The following is a 6,009-nucleotide window of genomic DNA, read 5'->3' on the forward strand; positions in this document are numbered from 1 at the left end:
ATGTGTCTCATAGTGCTATCATGAATGTCAAAGATATTGAATTGAAAACATTACCAGGTTTTAAGAGTAAAGAATTTACTTTTTATTGAAAGGTGGTGAGCTGTAAGATAATAATTATGATAATTGTTAGTTTACCTTACCGGTACATTTATTGTGCATTAGCTGTGCTAACAAATTGTGATAAAAAAATATAGACATCGTGATGTAATGTGGCAAATTTTGCTAATTACCGGTATGAGTATTTCCAAGTGCAAAATAAATATGAAAATGTCAGCATTCTTGTTTCAAAGATCAAAGTTTTGGTGGTGTTTCTGTCCAAGCTAGGCTCCATGCTCTTGTGAAAAATGTGATTTACCTTTTCACTGCTATCATTGGAACCTGCCACAAACTAGATATTGAAGAATAGTGGTTTAAACAATACTGACCCTATTATAACTTGTACTGAATATTGGGTCACATTGTGATTTAAGTTGTTCTTAGCAAATATGTCAATTGAAACTTTTAAAAGAGGTTATTATCACCTTGATATCTGAGTTAATTTCAGTGTGCAATTCCTTTTAAACTTTGAGAATTGTTCACCTGCACCTGACAAAGTCGCATCATGCCATGTTATCTGTCGAGTGAATAATCTTTGGCTAAGCATATAAATGATTGAAAAATGATTTGTTTTATCCGTCCTGAACTTTGAGACATTCCTCAGATTATGATTTTTTTTAATTAATCACCTTGATATTATTTCATGCAATTATGTACATAAAGCAGGTTTGATCATGAATAAATTCATGGTTATACTAGGCATTTCCTTCTTAGGCGTCTCTCTTAACCCCGGTGTGGGAAGAGGATATCTGGGGGAAAAGATATTCCTTGAATGATTTCGGCACAAAGGTGACTATCATCAGTATTTTTAATTATCAATTTGATGGGTTTATAATGAACTGAAATTGATAGAAAGATTAAAGGAGAACTTATGTTTAAAGTTTGATCGTTATTTTATGAATAATAGGGAAGACGTGAATTTATCTTGATCAAATTCAATTGTATAACCTTTCACTGTATTCAGCAAAAATTTGCCCAGTTGAGATAGAATGGCCTCAGTCGACCCCCGACCATATTAGAAAGCTAAGAAGATTTTGAGGCACTTACCTCTTCGGCACCTTGGGCTAGAAGACTATGATGACTTCCTATTTCCTCCCCTGATTTTGTCGATAGGGTTGAAAGTGCTTCCTCTCTTTTGCCGGCTTGCCTTCTGCTGCTGTTGGGGTGTATGTGTGAGGATGGGAGGTCTGTTTGAATGCGTTTCCCATCCACAACTTGTGCCCTACAAAAGGGCGCCCAAAGATCCAGGCATGACATGCGCCTGTGAGGTTGACCAGCCTGCCTGTTTCATTTTGTGTCTAGCATCTTCATTGTATCTCTTGTACGGGCAATACTGTTGAGTATGCTGATGGCCTTTACTTTTAGCTGGTCCTGCAGATCTTTAACTTGCTTCCCAAGATTTTCTACGAAGAGAAGCTCGTTTACTTTGTTTGAGGGCTTGCAAAATTGACGTAAGCCAATGTGTACCTCGGTCTTCATGAAATCCTTCCTAAGAGAATTCAAACTGAAGTTTGCTTCACAAAGCTGTGTCGAAGCATCCTGCTGTCGATCCGTCATCATGGCTGGATCTAGTGTATTTTCGAACGCACAAATTCCCTTAGTGAGCGACTTTTGCTCATATTGCAACTTAAAATCCCTTGTTCTGAAGGATGTAGACATGCGTTCCCAAATGGTGGTGTTTACTTTGGGTACATTTAGTGAGTCGCTGTTTTTTGTGGGGCAGGGATACTTTTCAGCTGCTTCATCTAAGGATTTTTCCTCTATTTTCTGCCCCGTCATGTAGCTGATTGCGTTAGAAATCTCTCCATGAAGTGGTCGCCTAAGGCACTGCAAACTTTGCTGCAATCTGGGCAATTTTGCCTTTCTGCGTAATCTCTTTGGTCTCAAAATCTCCCTGGCGTTACTCGGTATAGTCCAAGTCAAAGCCATTGTCTCTGTCATGTAGAAATTTACTTCCAGACTGACCAGCACGTGGTCGAGACTCAGTCACGTCGGGTGCAAACTGACACGAACAAGAATTATGGAGTAAAATCAGTGGTTATTGACCGATATTTGTACATTTATTAAACATTCATCCCATCAAATTTGTATTCATGCAATATCTTATGGACTAAAAAACAATTCCACTGCTTACAACATGCTGTTGATGTATGTACATGTTGGTCTTTTTCATTCACAAATCACGTTTCACTACATGTATATTGTGTTATGAATGAAAAATGAAATTAAAGGACATTCTATTGCTTTGGTATTTAAAATAACAAATGTTCCAATGTGTAGATATAGCTTAGCTATATACTGTTTGCGGCTGTGCGTAGAAAAAAGTGAAAAACAGTACTAGTGAGTAGGGGTAGAATATTTTAGCACAAGACTTTACTACTACTGATTTATTCAAAAGGCTGTTTTTTCTGAAGCTATTCAACAGATTAAATGAGTATAAATGAATTGTTTGGAAATTTATTACCTGATGGCATCTAAGGAAATGATATCCTCACATTCCGAAGATATATTCCAGTGGGGTTTGGAACTAACAGCCAAATTCAATTTGGCAGTATCATGGGATATGATTCTTGTCTTATGACCATTAGCAGAGTCGAAGATGACCCCCTATTTGTGGACTTTTGTGATTGGTACCCTCTTTGTTTGCCTCAAACGAAGTACAAAATGTCCTTTATACGTCCCCCTACTTATAGCTTATCGAGTATGAATTCATAGAATGAACCCTGTTTTTGCGAAATGGAGTGGTGTACTAACATATTCAAATATTATGCAATCTCTTTAAAAAAAGGTTCTTGACAATATATAACCTTGTCAAAGGATTGCCCGACATAGCAACATGTAATGTATGCAGACTAGTTTCCAAGTATTGTAGTTCATTCATTTATAACAGGTTAATGGAATACCTTGTTGCCAGTTCCCTGGAGAAAGATATTCTCATAAATTTGAAAGTTCTATTACCGGTAGCCTTATTTATGCCAGTCACAGGCAGCGAAGTGTTGAACCCTGCACAATGAATTTTTTGTCATTTCTTTTTTACATAATGTGTAATCATCATCACCAGTAATAATACCTGTAGTTGTTTTTTCTGACGATCTGTCCCATTTTCCCTTCAGAACTTATTAAATACTGTTTGATTTGAAATTGATTGTTATTTAGGGAGGATGCTGTTTGTTTTTATTTTGCAATATTAGGATAACAGTATAACCTATCATCTTGAGGTGGACATGAAATCTGAACATGATTTGATTCTAGTGATTGGAATACTGCAGTATGTGCCAGTAAAATTAAGCATATGTTTTCTGTTGTATATCTACCCATGTTGTTTATATGTTGCGTTTAACATAATATATGTATTTATTACAAATCTGTATTGTGCAGCTTCCTTTCTTTCAGTGAATTTGTAGAAATATAATGTGCAGAGTCAGTGTGTGTGATGAGTATGGATTTGATTAAGAGACCAAGATAGATGATTTTAAATACATGCCTGATGAATTTATTATTTTTCAAGTTTAACCATGAATCAATCTCGTATCTCACTCAATGTCTACGGTATATTGCAAAAAATTTCATGGCACAAATGTAAACCTACAAAATCTTAAAGGGATCCGGTAACTTTGTCTCAGATTTTGAAACAAAATCCTGGATTAAGCTCATGCTGCATATTAATTATAAACCTTTAGGTCAGTCAGGAACCCCATGACTTTTACAAGCCGATCGCCTATCTGATTATCAAGATATTTATGATTGGAAATCGAAACCAAATTTTGTGTTTGCCTAACTGCTTTCATAACACTACAGTCTATTGGGAGAAACAAGTATGGTAAAACTGGTCACTTTTTGAGACACTTCTTGATCATTTTGAAGCGCAGTTTTTGTTAGAGCTTCAATATTACACCATATCAGACACTAATAACACATAGGGCCGTGCATCTCAGATTTAACATTGTTAAATTCTAAACAACCTTCACTGAAACCCGCACTCCATCAAAATCACACAAACAAAGATAAAAAGAGAAGTTCAATGAGACATTTCAGGAACGAAATTGTTTTTTTATTATTTTTTTTTTATTTTCCATCATCACACGAAGACACAATATTGCAACTATATAAGCAAGAGGGGAATCCCCCTTTTTTCACAGACTACTACTTATAACTCACTATATGGCAATTCCAGAGGGAAAATAGTGTGTGAGAGATGCACGAAGAAGGACACGCACTCACTAAAGTAGAGGCTAGATAGGTGAAATTAAATGGAACTATATTTCATAACCATAAGGAGTTCTTTATCAGTGCAACTGTATTTAACAGAGAGGAATTGTATTTAAATTAGTATTCAAAACGTCAAAAAACACTGGTAAGTTACACTGGAATGCAATACCTTCAAAGACAAGCACTGGCACAATCAAATCTTTTTTCTTTCGTTTGTCTTCTGAAATTTCAATCCATGTTTTGTAAAAGGAAAACTGATGGGAGACCATTTGTGCAGTGGTGTGATTTCTTTTCTATACTGATCTTCAAACATCTTGAATGAGATATCGATACTTGTATTTTTCGGATTAGTCCCAGAAACAGGGAAAACTTACATATTGGTCTTGTTAAATAATGTACAATGGGAGGCAATTGTCAACGTGTGATCACTTGAGGTCGAATTTCTGGCTTGAAATAATCTAGTGCAGACTTTTAATAATTAGTTGATGAAGTGACTTAACAACACATGGGCACCTTAGTTAGAAGCAGCAGGAAATACATGAAAATTATGAAGAATGTAAATAAAATTAACCCGAATGTTCTGATAACCGTTTTTGGCTTGAAAATGTTAACTTCTACTTTTGGATGTCTAATCAACGCCTACTTTCAGTCATCCCTACGTATATACATGTCCTCTTCATCATGCCGTCTGACGCATGTTTTGATACAAGGTCTTTCATTTTCAAAAAAATGGATGACCATGTACATACTTGTGAGAGACACTTACATACATACATGTACACATCGCAGTATACAGACATACATGTCTTCATCCTATTTCTAAAGCCTGAAGTAACTTGGTTAAATAATACAAACTATAAAGAAATCCCCAAAGCCATTGCAGTTAAACGCACCTCCATCTTGTATTTGGTTTGTTATTGGCAAAAAGAAGCATTACCAGACAAACATACGACTACAAAATGATTAGAAATATCTTATTCATCCTCGAACCAAATGTATGATCAATGAAAAGTAGAAAATAGGATTCCATAGCCAGCATATCTAGAATAGTTCTCCTCTAGAACATTGCAGTGTTATTCTAATTGTCCATTTGCATAAATGAAATTATGGCATTCTGCTGTAATGATACATAACAGTTCAATTCCAATCGGACTTAGTCCAAGACTAAAGCGATATATCATGATTGGAGTAGAAACCTTGAAAAGCCGAGCAAAAAGAGAAAAGAGTAAAGAAAAATGGTTTCCTAAGGCTTCAACGATGAATAGACGCAACGATACAAAAACAAAATAATAAACAGTGACTTAGTACCTAGTACTGTCCACGTTGTTTAACATATGGGCATTTTAATGCCGTAAATGAATTCATTCTACGAAATAGTTTACAAAATATGACTCTAAGAGGAAGCAAAAGTAAAAATTAAAAAAGAAATTGGCCTCATTACAAGAAACGAAAGAATGAAATTGATTTAAATATACAGCAGTTATCTATCTTGTACCCTACATTGGCAACACTGACGATAACATGGATACATAATTGTCCAATATCTTATTCTCATTTTGTAAATCACTACATCGATGAATGTAAAATTATCAAATCAATGTTTGTACAAGGTAAAAGTGAAGTACATAACATGACCACAAATGTGCTTTGAAGATCATAAAAAAACGTAGCAGATTTATTTTGAGAAATGACTTGGATGCGTCT

This window comes from Strongylocentrotus purpuratus, unplaced genomic scaffold (genome assembly GCF_000002235.5).
Source record: "Strongylocentrotus purpuratus isolate Spur 01 unplaced genomic scaffold, Spur_5.0 spur5_scaffold_15, whole genome shotgun sequence".
NCBI lineage: Eukaryota > Metazoa > Echinodermata > Echinoidea > Camarodonta > Strongylocentrotidae > Strongylocentrotus > Strongylocentrotus purpuratus.